Source organism: Aotus nancymaae, unplaced genomic scaffold, assembly GCF_030222135.1.
Source record: "Aotus nancymaae isolate 86718 unplaced genomic scaffold, 86718_ANA_hifiasm-v0.15.2.pri h1tg000016l, whole genome shotgun sequence".
In the NCBI taxonomy this organism is placed as follows: domain Eukaryota; kingdom Metazoa; phylum Chordata; class Mammalia; order Primates; family Aotidae; genus Aotus; species Aotus nancymaae.
In genome coordinates, this window is record NW_026988428.1 from 3,261,174 (window position 1) to 3,278,572 (window position 17,399).

At 36.8% G+C, this 17,399-nt stretch overlaps 1 long non-coding RNA gene across 1 annotated transcript in view; it reads right to left on the minus strand.

The window, feature by feature from the left end:
* The window catches only part of LOC105728745 (uncharacterized), a 100,688-nt gene that overhangs the window by 55,801 nt on the left and 27,488 nt on the right, over positions 1–17,399 (minus strand). The window contains exons 5-9 of the long non-coding RNA XR_010342906.1: positions 15,662–15,806; positions 14,945–15,053; positions 14,231–14,359; positions 13,378–13,554; positions 12,203–12,330 (exon numbers count right to left, since the gene is read on the minus strand). This is a non-coding gene — a long non-coding RNA (uncharacterized LOC105728745). The remainder of the gene's footprint in view (positions 1–12,202; positions 12,331–13,377; positions 13,555–14,230; positions 14,360–14,944; positions 15,054–15,661; positions 15,807–17,399) is intronic.

The window sequence follows — 17,399 nt, forward strand, 5'->3', positions numbered from 1 at the left end:
TTAACTTGGCATCTCACTGCATCTTCACTAGCATCTGCTCAGCTCCCTGCCCTACTCTTCAAACCAGCTATTACAATCTCTACAATTCTCCTTTTGCCCACTGTCAACTGACCACGTTGCTGCCTCCTTCCTAAAGAATAAAAGATACCTGGAGGAGAAAATCTCATTTTACCAGTTGACAGTCATGCTTAGCTTCTCTCCTCCAATCTTGGGGGAGGGAAGTATACTTTTTCTCTCCACAGCATTAGCTTATACTCTCATCCACCTCCCCAAGGAGTTGCTTCATTAGGTAGTGTTTCTCTTCTTTTCCTTTCTTTCATTACAAATATCTTTCCTGTCTCACTTTCTCAGAACAACTCTCTCACTTTTTCAAATGCCTTCCTTTGATCATACCACTTCTTGTAGATAACATGTTATTTCCCTCCTTACCACTGCTGACTGTGAACTTCCTCAAGTCATATTCATTAATCCATCCATTATAATATGACTTACATTCTCACTCATGTAATTATCTTTCTGAGATAATCATAAACATTTTTTCCAACCAAAGTCTGATGCTACTTCAGTCTGTCTTTATGCTACTTGGCAACTTTGTGAAATTTGATACCACTGAATTTCTTCTGGCTCAAAACCATTTTCACCTTGGTTTCTATAGGGTCACTCTGTTCTAAGTGTCTCTTGCTTCCTTTTGTCTCCTTTGACAGACTCTTCCATTCTCTACCTCCTTTTAATGTCAGCTGGTTTGCCAAGTGCCCAGCTGTGGCGTTCTTCCATGCTTTCATTCATTAGATGTTAAGATGTTGAGGTTAGATGTCGAAGGAAAAAAAAAGGTTCTACAGCCACACAAATACTACCTCCTCCATTCAACACTCATCTGTCTCAAGACATAAAAAATATGAATGAAACATTCCCAACCTTTTGAGTTCCATGTTCATATTACTAACCTCTGGTGATCTCTGCCAGGATTTCTTGGAGGATTTTAAACAATATTTATCTCCCTCCCCTGCCTTATTAAATTGGCCTACTTCCAGTATAAGTCATAGTGGCACTACCACCCATTATATATATTCAACCAGAACATTCACTGCCATCGTTAACTTCTCCCATTTTGTCCATCTCATTCAGCTGGTCACTAACATCTGCAGATACCAACTCAAAAATGTTTATTGAATCTAGCCTCTTTTTCATTCTCATCACTATGCCTAAAATTACCTCATTATTTTGGGGGCTGGAAAATAATGAAATATTTCTAACAATTCCTCTCTTATTCCTCATGAGAAATAAGAGACAAATTCTCATGCCAGTATTTGTCCATGGTTGGCAGAGTTAGCCATCTTAAAAAAAAAAAAAGACCCAATAACAACACAGCATTTCAAATCACAAAGCTGTTTAGAAAGCAGACAGGCAACCATATAACTTGGTCAGCTATTCCCTACACGATTAAAAATCCAGATTTCTTTGCCTTACATTCAAAGTTCATCACCATCACCTGGTCTCATCACATCTTTTAACCCCTTATTTACCTCCTTTTCCTCATATACATGTACGCTCAGAGCTTCTCCATATTGAAATTCCCCACATAACTGTGGCATACTTTTGCAGGTGTTATTTTCTGTGCTTAGAGTGATGCCCTGGCCCAGCACAGTGGCTCACATTTGTAATTCCAGCATTTTGGGAGGCTGAGGTGGGTGGATCATGAGGTCAGGAGTTCAAGACCAGCATGGCCAACATGGTGAAACCTCGACTCTACTAAAACTAGAAAAAATTAGCCAGGAGTGGTGGCGCACGTCTGTAATGCCAGCTACTTGGGAGACTGAGGCAGGAGAATTGCTTGAACCCAGGAGGCGGAGGTTGCAGTGAGTGGAAATCGTGCCATTGCACTATAGCCTGGGTGACAGAGCAAGACTCTCTCTCAAAAAAAAAAAAAAAAAAAAAAAAAAGGATTCCCCTAATATCTTCATTCTGCATCTTTCAGCAATCAGCTTAAATATCATATTTTTTAGGTGACACATTTCCCAGTTACCCCATAGAGATTTACTGACACTAAATTTTCTCTACTTCTTTGTCTGGCAATTTATTGATTTTTCCTCTCATCCCAACTTGACAACATCAAGACAGATAATTTATCTCATTCATCTCTATCTTGGAGCCTAGCACAGTACCTGGAATATAAGAGGTTATCAGTTCACATTGACAAATATTTTTGATAAATATTTTATATTAATCGCTGAAAAATAATGATGGGATTTCACATAGGGAAAGAGGCTCACCATTATTTTGATTTCAATATGTCACGTTAAATACAGATTAGTTTTATGAATTAGATAAATCAGTCATAAAAGAAGAAGGGTTTTGAGCCATTCTATAAAGTTTTAATTATGTTACAAATTTGGACAGTTAAAAAGATAGCTTGATAGCTAATAAATGCCTTTTAATTATACTATAATATAAAATCTAATGTGGTCACAAATGTTTATATTTTTCAGTCTACCTATTTGGTTTATATATTAAAAGTGTAATGATGTACTTACAATAGTTATAACAAATACTTTTATTAAAATATATGGGTTTTAGAATAGTCAAATGACCTCATTTATACAGAAGTCAATAAATATTTTAAATAGTTCACATCTGCATGTATTACATTTATTGCATATTTATCCTCTTGGTAATGTATACGACAATAAATTGGTTTTCAGGTAATAAGATCTGACCATACTTTCTTTCTGAAAATGTACAAATTGAAATTTTGAAATTTTTTTGTAATAAGAATCTTATAAGTAGATATCTTAAATTCATTTTAAGCACTCTGTCACAGCAGTGATACCAAAACTTAAACCGAGCTCTAAAATTGTCTTTGAATTACATTGAAAGCTCTAGAAAAATAAAAAATAAAAGTGATCTTAGTAAAACAGAAGCCACCTGTGTACCATCGACCCCATTATTAATATGAAATATCAAATATATACATTTTGTTAGTTAATGGGTAAGAATGACTGAAGTGAGTAAAACATGTACTACATGGCATTGCCACCATTTTATATTTATGATTTGCATGAAAGAAACCGCTTGCAATTCACAATGAGAATTCATCACTGCAGAAGACAAATGTTACTCAGTTTCGCTGTAAACCTGTTCGTGTTTGTTGTCAGAACTAAGCATCTGCCAGTGTGCTACCACCATGCAAGAGATCTAAACACAGCACTATGCTGCTGTCAATTTTTGCTTAAACTTTCAAAACCCAAATTCTTTTCAAGCAGCCACTCATTTGACAAGACTGGCATTCATCATTGATTACCCAGACATTCTTAAATCAGAACGATTTTTATGCTCATGTGTGATTCTGTAAGCATAATGAGTTAACTATTAATATTTTTCTAATTGCCCTGGCAAGTGCCTTAAGAAAAACCATTATATTGATTTTCTTTAGACACTTCTGAATAATTTGCACATCAGACAGTAAATTTCACTATTTCAAAGTATAAATCCCAGAGAGAAAATAAGAATCAAGTATTTTCCAATTAAAATATTTCACAAGCCATGACTAGCAAAGTGAAATAAAAATGAACGTAACACAAAGATCAAAATGAGAGACTCTCTCACAGGGGTGACCAAGGTTTCTAGGAAGATAATCCTTCTTATATTACTTCCCTTACCATTCTTTCTCTAATAAGAGAGAGAAAGTCCAAGAGTCATGTTCTGTGTCCAAAAACTAGAACTCAGTAGAGCAATGCATAAAGAGAAATCATTCATTTTCCCTATCCTCATATCCTAGATATAAAACAAATTGATGTCTGAAAACATATGCATTAGGATAGCCAAGATACAGTGTAAATAAATATTTAAAATACGTGTAAGTGACCCCTTTAGGTAAATTTAATTTTTCTAGGGACTCCTTTTTTCTTCATGTTCACAAAAATAAATACAATTCTTAGAATCCCTCTTTATTGGTAATACAAAAGCCAAAAAGTAAAAGGTGAGGTTTTATGGTATCATACTCTTTACATATGAAGATTACTGAGCTAATAATGCTTTTAAGGCAGTATTGTAATATTATGATGAAAATACTGACATAAAATAAGAAATGTATTTTAGATAACCTAGTATTTAAGATTTAGATTAACCCTATTCATTAAAGTTGTGCATCTGTGCATTTTTTTTTTTTTTTTGTAGATAGAGTCTCACTCTGTCGTCCAGGCTGGAGTGCATTGGCGCAATCTCTCTTCACCGCAACTTCTGCCTCTCAGGTTCAAGTAATTCTCTTGCCTCGGCCTCCCAAGTAGCTGGGATTATAGGCTTATGCCATCATGCTCAGCTAATTTTTGTATTTTCAGTAGAGATAGAGTTTTGCCATGTTGGCCAGGCTGGTCTCCAACTCCCGACCTCAAGTGATCTGCCCGCCTTGGCCTACCAGAGTGCTGGGATTACAGGTGTGAGCCATCACTTGAGGCCAGGAGTTCAAGACCCACCTAGCTAACATGGTAAAACCCCATCTCCACTAAAAATACAAAAATTAGCAGGGTGTGATGGTGCATGTCTGTAATCCCAGCTACTCAGGAGGCTGAGAATTGCTTGAACCTGGGAGGTAGAGGTTGCAGTGAGCCGAGATGGCACCATTGCTCTCCAGCCTGGGTGACACAGTGACTCTGTCTCAGAAAAAAAAAAAAAAAAAAAAAAAAAAAACTTTTAATTATATCGGTCTCTCTCAATAAATGAATAGTGACATATTTATCTAGCACTGACTGTGAGCATCTTAAGATGCATTAGTCATTATCCATGTCCGAACTGCAGTATTCTAGATAGGGATAGAAAGTGTGTCTGTACAAAAATAAGATGTGAGATGGACTTTTTCCACTATCTGGAGGCATGCAGGGATTTGCTCCCTTCACACTTCAGCTGACATTTACTATAGCGTTGGCATTTATTAATGACTCCAAGTTTGAGTAGATTCACCAATGTCTAATTTGCAGCTAAACATCACAAGGAGGCCTATTTGGCTCACTTGGGAAATTTTTCCCATTGTTAAACGTTATCTTTTTTTCTCTGTGGACTTCGTCTGGTTTGCCGGTTAGCAGTGCATGGTAACAGTCATTAGTCCTCAAAGTGCTAATTTTTTTTTTTTTAATAAGCACCTCACCTTTTTTCCCTGGAATTAAAAAATAATAATAATAATAGAAAGGGAGTGTTTTTAAAATTCTCTAATCTCCCTATAGATAATTTACTCATTTTAATTTTTTCAGACAAAAGTCTCCATGTGGTCAAAGTTCGCATAGCTAAAATTGAGTCCGTATAAGTTTTTGTTTTTAAAAACTTAAATACTATCTTAGGTATGTCTTGTATTTTGGATCCTGGCAGGCAAGACTAAAGTCCTATTTAAAAGTTGGGAACCTGTTAATTCCTGATGAATTTTGGTATAGGAGAAAAAGAAAATTAAAATAGTCAACAGATGCTAAGTTTTTAAAACTAGAAGGAAGCTCTTGGCAATCAATATGGTAAAGACAGGCAGTAGAGAAATACGGAAAGCATAAACAAAATTTGCTTTTAACTACACTTTTAGCTATTGCCCAGACACAAGGAACATGACGTGGAGAAGCAGAAAAACAACATGAAGGATTCCATGAAAACAGGCGTTCTACTGGGAGACTAAGACTCCCGAGAAAACTGGTCATGAAAAAAAGAGAGCCCAAGGAAGTCACATTGCACAAAAATATCAATATGTGTTTACCATTACTACATTTAGAACTCTCATTTATTTTTCCTTATCTAGGCTAAATGTCAACTACTTAGTGAAGCACTTCCTGACTTGACAGCCAGAGCTTGTCAGTTCTATGTTCATTGCGGCCCCACAGTGGCTCACGTCTGGAATCCCAGCACTGTGGGAGGCTGCCGGTGGATCATTTGAGCCCCAGAAGTTCGAAACCAATCTCTGCATCTGTGTGCCTCCACAACCAAGGTGGAAACTTCTTGAAGGCAAAATCAAGTCTTCATAGTTTTATCTCCAAGATCTAGCAATAATCCCACAGGACCTGGTATATAAGCGGGCATTCCATCAATGAATAATCAATACATGAATTATTACATTAAATTTAAATAACAGATTTGACACCAAGACAGAGCATTGCTTAAAACAAGAATGAAGGAGTTTCATTTGAACTTCAGGACACTAAGGTCACCAATTTAATGGTCAAGAAAGGCTCCATTATAGGACAAACAAGGATTCTTTCTACTTTCTGCCATTATTTTTACCTCCATTGATTGCGGAAAAAGTCCTACATTGACGTGACTACAACACATATAATGCAATGATTGGTCCAAACAGATCTTCTAATCTAGTACTTCTTCCTTGAAGTTAAAGTCCAATTATTATTAATTGTAACTCATACTAATACTGAGTTAACACGGCATTCTAAACAACAGTAATGTGCTTTGAGTGGGTGGGCCAGGAAACAAGATAAATTAAATTTTGCCTTGAAATCTGGCATATGCTAGTGCCAAATAAGCACAAAAATAGCAACTTTTGCATCGTTTGTTTATTAAGGTTTGTTCTCTCATCTATTTTCTGCGGATATTTCTCGAGGGGTGAAGATAGATACCTGCGATGGTCCCTGTTCTCCCCTAATGACACTAACTGGCTATTTTTCATGGCCCTTCTAAGATCTGCTTTCACAAATGCTGAAAAGGGGACCAATGCTGACCTAACTTGCTCTGCCCAGCTAAGAGAGTCAGGTGGCAAGCATTTCTCTGGTGTCACTGTGGAACTAACCAGAAATGTTTGCTTTGCTGGCTTTGTTATCCTGCAACTTTTAATTTCTGTAACCTGCTTGGATACAGTGGTTGAGAATGTTAATTAATGAACACAACAATGAGCCTGTCCTCTGGCGAAAAACTAATATACCTACAATACAGCGGTATCTCTATTTTATCAAATAAGCTAATTTACAATGGTCTACATTTCTCGGTTTTGTAGGTTACAAGAGAGTAAGTCTTCAAATATGCACTCCATACAAAATTAATTTAATTCCTGTGGGCATATTGTTAAGACATGCCATTTAACTTTCCCTAGATAAAAAAGCACAAAAAGTAGGGGCAATGACTTTTAACGTTTAGCTATGTTTTAGCCTATTTGTTACCTGGGTATGATCCAAGGGCCTCACTGGTACATACTGAAATTAAATCCATGCCTACAAGACTTCTGCTAATGAATGAGGAAACTGCTTTATCTTCAGCTAGGTCATATTCCACAGTCCTAGACAAGTGCTCCTCAAAGCCTTGTCTGTGGCTGGCTGCTGAGTCCAGCAGTTTTGTTACTGGCCCACCACAAAAAAGGCAGAGAAATTGTGAGCAATTATTTAGAAACACCTATAGCAAAGTGACAGAGTAACTTTATGTTTGTTGAATCTAATAATAAAAAATTGAGTTTCTGTTTTATATGTCTGGGTTTTAATTTTATTTTTCTAGTAATTCAATTGTATTCTATTTTATGAAAGCATCAATCCATAGTTGATTGCTAATTAAAAGAAAACAAAAAGAAAGGTTCTTCCCAAGATTAGAAATACTCAGCAAGTTAGTGCAGTGGAGTGTTCAGAGCCGAGCCGACCTGAATGGGATTTCAGCTCTTTCACATAGAGCTATGTGGACAAGTTACTTAAACATTCTGTGTCCCAATGGCTCTAGTGCATATCACAATATTTGCATCCCAGGATCCTAGGGAAAACCCAATAAATATTGGCTTTGGTGTCAGATGGCCCTCAGTTTCCTCAACTGTGAAATGGATGTAACAATCCCAGTGTCACAGTGGTTTAAGGATCAGATAACTTGGTTAAAATCTGTAGTTCAGTGCCTATGCAGTGTCTAGCAAAAACCCCAAGTCAGCAGTCATTATTATTGAAAATGTCTTAGGCATAGTAGGCCCTTGATAAATATTAACTTATATCATCCCTCATTTGTGTAGAGGATTCTGAAGCACTCATGCCTCCTGATTTCAGTCTAAAATTTTGACTGACTAGGAACAACTCAGTCTGACCATGTCATATACTGATGCTCTCAAAAAGGATCTGGACCCCTTGAGAAACAGTTTGTGGATGTGGCCCATCAGGACAGGCTGCTTCTGTTTACCAGAGGATGTTTCTTCTCTAACATTTACATCTGAGAAAATCGTCCTCTCTGCTGTCTCTGTGTCGAATGATATAATGCTGGGAGAAGGCCATTGACAGCTATATCATAGGAATGCACAGAATAGTTATTTCAGATAATGGGGAACAATGTCAAAGAGAGATCATCCTATCTCTTCTTTCACAAATTATTAAACATAATGTGTCTTTTCATGCCCATCTTTAAAAAAAAAATGCATAAGGGGCTAGTTGTAATGAGTAAAAAGAAGACATCGGCTGGGTGCGATGACTCACACCTTTAATCCCAGCACTTTGGGAGGCGGAGGCGGGCAGATTACCTGAGGTCAGGAGTTCAAGACCAGCCTGGCCAACATGGTGAACCCTCATCTCTACAAAAATGCAAAAATTAACCAGGCATGGTGTGCATACCTATAATCCCAGCTACTCAGGAGGCTGAGGCAGGAGAATCACTTGAACCTGGGAGGTGGAAGCTGCAATGAGCCAAGATTGTGCCATTGCACTCCAGCCTGGATGACAGAATGAGACTGTCTCAAAAAAAAAAGACATAAAAAGCCTACATCATTTTAGAGTTTATAAAATGCTTTGATCTGACTTGATTTTTACAATACTATGGGCAGAGCCTTCTATTTCCACCTCACTGATAAACTCAGCTGAGAAATTAAATGGTTTTCTAAGCATACATTGCTAGTGAAGGCATATCTTAAACTTGAACCCAATCCTTCAAATACCAAAATACGGGTACAGAAAATACAGGTGAAGCAAGTTACATTCTGAAAAAAAAAATTTCAGAAAAAAGTCTCAGAAAAATAGTCGAATATGTGAAAAACTTTGAATTATGAATACAGATCTCTGTGAAAGAAATACGATGGCCAATCAAGAATGAATATATGGATGGGATGTGGGTAGAAAAAAAAACAATTGATGTCTATCCAAAAATAAAGAACATTAGGAAAAAATGTTCAAACGATTACAGCTTGTGTTTAAGGTATAACTAGATTCAATACCCATAGGTATAAATGGGAGAAAAGGAAAAAAAATTGAAAAAGCTGACAGACATTCCTAAATGGCCCCAGGCTTAGAGACAGAGGCAGCCTTTGAGGATGTCAGACAAACCCCACAGAGGCCCCAGCGGGCCCCTTCAGCGGCAGAACTAACCTTACCCATTGGCCACTTAACCATTACCACTCCGAAGACAGCTCGTGAAGGCCAAGGGTAGATCATTCTGTCAGACAAATGTCTCCAGCTGCTACCAGTGCCTGCAACCTCATCGGCTTAGTATTTGACCCTTAATAAGAGGTCAGTTACCTTCGCAAGGGCAGCACCTCAAATGTTCTCAGTCGTCTAGATCTTTGCGTGGATGAATTTCAGGTCCTTACTTGAAAGGAGGTCTTAGTAGCAGAGGAAAACAGAGAGGCAGAGCAAATAAGGAGAGAGTGCCCCTTCTCAAGAAAGGCTGGCCATGCCGATGGGAAATACTGGCTTTTCACGATTTTCCCAGTTTCTGTAGTTATCATGATCTCCTGACGCAATTCTCTAATATTTTATTAGGAAATTTTACGCAACATTTTTCAAATCATAATGCATTACACAGAAAAATTTTGTATAGATGATAAGTGTATACATACAAAGACAGGCAATGAATAACAACAGTATTAAAGATCATTGCTAAGACTCATCAACCTCTTACCATAGGCTTTATACACTCTATCCTGTTTAATCTTTACAACCACTCTATGGGGGGGGGGTATGATGACTTTCCTGACTTTATAGTTAAGAAGCGGGTTTAGAAACTGTTTATACGGCTAGTAAGCAGTAGAGTAGGAAGGTGAACCAGTCCAATTCTGGTTCAACCACCACATTTGTGCACCAAACTTAAGTGTTAGTGTTATCATGATATCACCTACATTCATACATATATCAATATTCTAGACCCCTGTAGCAAGGAAGCCAAAGCCCCTTATTATTAAAACTTTTTAAAATAGTAAAATAATCATAAGAGAATAGAGTGAATTTCTAAGTTAAATCACAAAGCTTCTAATTAAAAATGGTTTTGCTTGAAACCTGCTTGGGGAAACACCCCTAGACCCAAGGAGTCCTTGTTCTCACCCCTCCCCTAATTTTATTACTTTGTTGAAAAATTTAGACTAGTCTGCTCAATGAATATGTGTGTGCAGGTATTTGACCTGAACCATGGATCCTTGATCTTCATATTTAAAGATGAATCTGTTTGAGGGGTCTCTTATCTTCACGTCACATTAGAGAGAAATGGTTCAGCCTTCTTTTGAGCTGTAAGCTTATTAACATAGCCTAGTGGACCCCTACAAACCACAGTAGCTGAAGGGTGACTGCCTCCTTCCCCTTCTCCTGACAATTATGCTGTGATTCACATTGCATGGTTTCTTTGATTAAAAAACAAAACACATTTTATTCTCTAGCATTTTTCATATAACAAGTTAGAAAAAGAAATGCAAAAAAACAAACCATCCTTGTGCCCTACCTCTCTAAATCTTACCCTCATTCATGACTATCTGAGGAAAGGGCTTTGAAAACCAGAAAGCACTAAACAAACATAAGACCTCATGTAATTAGACAACGAGGGGGTCATTTAGTGCACTAGAGTGCGGTAGAGTTTCCCTGTTGAGTGTCTGAATGATTTTGGTTATATCCATGGCAGTGCTGCTATAGTTAAAGAGAAGTGCATGGTAACTTTGAAATATTTTGAACTTATTGATCCTGAACCTCTCTTAAGAAAATAAGTGAGTATCCAAAATTCCTCATGGGCCCCAAAGGACATTTATAAATAGAATATCCTTGTCGGCCTAAGGCCAAACTGGCTACAGAATTCGTCTAATTACTAAGAGACAGGGACTCAAGTCCTTGAGAAGATTCTAGGTACAGTCATGGCACGCACATGCATTCACCTCTAATTATTCATATTTTTCCTGCTAAAACTTTGAAAAAGTTATTTTATTTTTCCACTGTACTCTCTTTTAACTGTTGATCTAATCTGATAAGAAATATCTATAGGATGGTCATAGAATATGAAACCAAACAAAGCAGGTTTATATTCCATGGTAAGATGGTGCATGTGCAGACTCTAACTTAGGGAAAGAAAAGGCTTTGTAAAATTTATTTCAATATATGATCATGTAGGCACTAACTGAGGAACTTTTTGATTCATTCATAAAATGAATTATGACATTATCACCATCATCTGACACATCTCAGGACTTTAGTCTTCCTACTGCAACTGTGTATTGCATTCACCTATCCAAGATAACTCTTAGAGAGTGATCTAAGCTTCCTTAAAAATGCATTCAGTGTCAATGCAAACTGATAATATTCATCCCAATTTCACTGTTCCCAGGGGAAGTCCCCTCCAAAAAACAATTCCACAGTCCATTGCTATTCAGGGAGCAGGGCTAATGCTTTTCCTCACTCTTTCTGTCCCTAAGCTTCATTTGCATGCACAGGAGAAAAAGATATCCAACACAAGAGCGTGACAAGCCAAAAGGTCAAGGATCAGCACAGTGATGTGCTTTATAATATTTGCTTAATTAAGTGAACTTCACAAAGTACACAAGGAGGTTTATACTTACCACTTAGGACACAGTAATCAAATTAACAGAACACTGTGAAACTCATTCTCAATTTCTTGTTCTAGTAGGAGCAAATAATGACATGTAAAATTGTGTAACACACGTATATGTTTGAGGTACTTCACAAACATGTACATTTAATGGGATTTTTTTACCCCACATATTTAATTTTTAATAATTAAAACTACCTGAAATTCTTCTACTGCATTCTATTTTGGCAGTGGTAGAAAGTAGTCCCATAACATGCTGGATAGAAGAGTACACTCATTTGGGTTGAAAAATCCACCATAGTTAATCCTCAAAAGTGAAATTTTTGCAACCTATAATCAGGAGTTGCTGGGCATTTGATTAAATACCCCAGGCATTTCATCCCCAACCTACTTTCATTTCTCCCCCAACTGGCAAACAAGAGAAATTAGACCAAGAACCCGAAGAAACAAAGTGTGTACTTTAATACAGAAATGCTTTTACCTGCCATCCTGCTGTGCATGAAATGGGCTGGGCTTTCAAAATGTTAGTCAGCTTAACTCCCGGTTGGTGGCACTGGGAAAACGTAGCCACTCAGTCTTATTGCTGTGTTTCTGTTCTTTAACTGCCAACTGGAATACAATAGAGGATTCAAATGGAAACAAAAGAGAGATGGATCCAGAAAGAACCAGAAGGACGACAACAAAGCAAGCCAAGAAAATGCTAAGGAGCCAAAGACACTGCGTTCCCCAAAGTCAGCATCCCAGGCCCTCTTCACATGGAAGATAATTAGGCTTCTGTTAATTGCCACTTCCCCTCAGAGAGTCATGATATTTTACAAATCGCAAATTATCTAGTAGATGCTTATCTTTGCGACGTTTTAGGAAAGTCATAAGATATGCTTAACCCAAACAGAGAATGACTATATCACATTGCTCAGATGTGGATAATTTATTTTACATATTATGAGGGATTTTAATGTAAACATACAGAGTAGCAGTGTTGAACACACTAATATTTTTGGACCACAAAGACAGTGCCTCCATTCTGATGGATTACAGTATATGTAGCATACACAGAGGGCTAGATATTTTTATTCTCATATTGCATCAACAGGTACCTGGAACTTTACTTATGTTCGGCTTCTCCATCATCTCGCTATTGTTTTTTGTACTTTTCTTCTTCTTACGCAGATGTTACATTATTACAATAGACACAAGGCTGCCACTTATCACACAATCCTCGTGTCCTCGTTTAACTTCAGAACATGTCAAAGTATGTATACCATTGTCTTTGGTTTGTGCACATTTAGGAATTCACACATCAAAAGTCAAACTTTGTTCAGGGTTACAGAGAAGCATGCCTTTCTCGTTCCCCCCTCCCCAAGAATAATGATGTACACAATTTATATTTTAATTTGAATATGCTGCATGATGTATTGAGTTATAGTTTTCTAAGCTGCAAAGGATGAAAAAAACAGTAAAAAATAATGTGACTTACACAGAAGCAAAATACATTCAGTAGCCTGGCTTTTAGGTCACAGTTTAAATAATGTATATGAAGCTTTATATTATAGATTTCTATATCAAATAGATAAATGAATTAACTTTCATGGGCCTGGGATAGTCATAAGTAAAATCACATGAAATCACACCTTATGGGACATGATAAAATCTTACCTTATCAGATGTGACATCCAAAATGTTGCATTTCCCTGTGATTTTATTAATAATGCAGGTGCATCCTTCTAATAGAGAATCTCTTTTATAAAACACTGTCTTTGGTATTAATCAGAGTCAGAGTATTAACTAGGTGATCAGTACAAAATGTAAACAACTCTTGTGGTTTCAGCCAGTCTGAAAGTTCAGAATAAGAAAAAAAAGGTAAGAATATTTGACTGGCCAGCAAAAATCAATACTACGGTTTTTATAATACTGTGAACTTGCTAGCATTTTATATTTTAACTATCTTTTTATGTTATTTTATTTACAGGGACGTGGTCTCTGCTACCCAGGCTGAGTGTAGTGGCACAATCATAGCTTAATTGCAGTCTCAAACTCCTGGGCTCAAGTGGTCCTCCCGCCTTAGCCTCCCAAGTAGCTGGGATTCCAGGTGTGAGTCACTGCACCAGGCTTAACTTTCTTATAATCCATTTTTGATCCCACAAATTACTAAAACTCAAATTGTGTCTATCCCCAGACAAAGCAAGATGGTAATCTGTCAATTTCCTACTTTGAGACCTAAATTATTTTCCTTAATCTTCTACTCCTCAAATTCATTATAAAAATGAACAATTTACCATCTCACTTCACATGAGGAAGATAATATTATAGAATGTAGATCCCAGGATAGAACAACCAAACGCTACCTGGGGACAGATGAACACGCATGTGTGCCTAGTTTGAATTGTTCCAATTATTCTTTTGCTTATAAAGCAATTTCTATATGAGCTCCAGAAGCCACTTGGAAGCAAGATCCATTAGCATGCAACATTTTCTACTTCCGGAAGCCAACTCATAATAAATCTCTTACCTTGTAGAGAGAGGGAACAGCACAGGGCTCATAACAGGATGAGTGATGCATAAAATGTTCTTCAGCTGAATTCCCACGGGATTTATATTTCCAAACCTAGGAACACCGTCTGCCTGCACGGATGGAATGCTAAGCAATGCAGTCAAACAACCAATACGTTATGTATAGTTTTTTAACTTTAAGAAATCTAGAAGAAACTGTAAAATATGTAAACAAGTAAGTTTGTGTCTAAACATTATAGCACAAATTAACTAGAAAAATACATAGCTTAAATAAGGAAGGTCACTGATGGGCTCATATTTTAAGTGTGATTGTGATTATGAAAATAATATGCTAGTTCTTAGAAACTGACTGGTTGCTGCATTCTTGGTTATAGGTTTAAGAGAGAGACTCTTGTATCGCATTAACACAGGTATTCCACAAAGAAATCATAGGATCTGAATTACAGATAAAATGTCAGTCAAGGCATCTATTTTGGGGGTTTATTTTTCAAAAGTAACCAAGAGAATAAAGAAAAGAATCTAAGAAAATAAATAAGAAAAATACATATGTTCAGATTCTACTTACATTTTCTCATTTGTTTGTTTGAAGAGGTATCACTAATATTTTTACAGTACAGTTTCAAGTCAGACTTATTTCCAGTCTAAATTTAGCCTCTGTTCATTGTGTCATATTTCTGCGGTCATGGGAAAGAAAATCAATGCCCCTACTCACCTTTGGAAGAATTTCACTGCCAAGTCTCCATGCTTCTATGGGATCCAATAATCCGTGGCTCAGTATTGATTTTTCTATGACACCTGTAGAAACAGCCTCTCCTTCCTTTCTAACAAAATATAGCAACAAAAATTGTGTAGTTTCTGAATGAATTAAACATAGGTTATTAAGCACAACCTCATCGTGTAAGGCAAAGTGGTTTGTCTTTTCTTAAAAAATGTTGACTTGGCTTGATTTTTTTCTGAGCCATTTAACAACTGTTTGAAGGCGATGTGAAAATATATTTTTAAAAATAATTTGAACATAACTTTCTTAGGTTTCTGGCACCTAACTTCTATATTGCAAATAGCATTTATTCTCCTAAAGAACTAGACAAATGGTAAAGCCTATCTGAGTTCAATTCCCAAAATATCTCCAAAATCAAAATCTTTTTGAATATACAAAACTAGAATCATGCTTTTAAAATTTAAAGCTTTGATGAAATACAGGACCTTTAAGGGAGTAAATAGGGCATATTAAATCCTAGGAGAGAGAATGGGTTAAATTTGGGGTGTATTTTATAGCATTAAAAGAGTTGGAAAAACAGGCAAAAAGCATCAGCCTTTCTCTTTTTTCAACAAACACAGTCCAAAACACACACACACACACACACACACACACACACAAAAAACAAAAACAAAACAACAAGAAGTCATGTTTCCAATATTCTTTACACACCTGATTTAAACCTCAAAGGTATTTGTTTCACCCTGAGCAGATTCTTTGGGCATGTCTGATTCTATTTCCCCGCAGCCATTCTGCGCTGAGTGGAGTAACTACAGTTGGCAACCTACTCCATCACTCACTCCATCATCCTGAGAATCTGCAAAATAAAAATGCAGTGTTAAAAAAAAGAAAAAAAAATTTCTTCTACCTTTGTTTTTCCTGGTAAAATCTTAGGAAAAAAAATATGGAGCAGAGTGTTTCCCACAATGTATGTGACATCTTGGTTAAAAGTGACAGGACCATGTTGCACTGTGACAGGTTTAATGTTAAGACCTGACAGATATAAACCTGCAGGAACAACCTCCCTGCCACAGGTATTTAAGCTCATGTGAAAACTTTGATTTGATAGTCCCTTGATTAGCTTTTGCAACAGTGAGTGCTACTGCCTTTCAAGTTCATTATAAATTACGGAATTCTTCACAGTACTGTCAATTTAAGCTCTTGTTTTACTAAAAGGCAGGCATTTTAACCACTCATCAAACCTGTGCACATTTTTGAGTTAAAGAATTAGATCAATCCAAACTCCAGTTCTCAAGGGAGAAGTTCCATTGTTTATCAGGCCATGTCTACACTGGCTGAGCAAAGCGCTCTGTTCAGAAGGAGAAGCGCCTTTGGCAGCTAGAGTCCACATAGCTGACCCATGGATGCTCGGGTGGAGTTTCTTCACCTAATTACACAAGTGCAATGAAATTACTGAACATTTATGAAAATGACCCATGACAACAAAATAGCACGACATGATTGTTGTTCTAATCTATTTACATGGTAGTCATTTAGAATGTAATTCAAAGAATCTGTAAGAATGAGAAGATGCTTACACTTACAGCAGATGATGAATATGGGTATTGAAATACTTGATAACTCAACATTTGGTTTTACCCAAGTCATTCTTTCTAAACAAGACAGTGGTGGCACAATTTTAAAATGAAATATTTTTCCTAACTGGTCCAGGTTACGCTCACAATGCTTACATTTACAGAGAGAAATTCACAGAGTTTAAATAATTAAAAAGATGATTTTAATCTCAACAAAACGGATTAGAAGGTAATCAACCTTTTGGAGAAAATATTTACATTTTTCCAACTTGCTCAGTCAAGATTTAGTAACATCTATAGGTACATTCGCTTCTGGTGACAGTACCGTGCCCTTGACTCATCTTGAATGTTTTAGATAAAAAGTGGTTTAGCAGAAATGTTCTACTAACAGCCATGAAATTATAGGCTTTCCCTTTCATCCATCCAAACACACACCACCCTGTGAAATAATAGAAACAAACACTAATCACCTTTGGAATTTTGCCAGCCTTCCCCATAGGTGAGCTGCAGAGTTGGACTAAATTGTATTGGAGGAATAAAGCCTGTCTCACCCCTGTGAATGCTCTCAGAGGGCTGCAGAGTGCATCCATTTCAATTCATCGAAGAAAGCAGAAGTAAAGATTTAACTGTGTGGGAATCTATCAGAGCTTACCTCTCTCAATATCTCCCCAAAATAAATTAGTTAAGTCAAACTCAAATTCAGTTTCCCTAATCACTTGGACTTTGCAGATGGGAGTAGCTCATAATTCTACTTTTTTTGCCAATCTCAACTTCAGATTTTCAAGATAAGTGTTTAGTCACTCTGTTTCAGTTGGTAGTCATTCATACAATTTATACATCAAATCCTTTTTTAGTGGGTACAAAATTCCAACTTC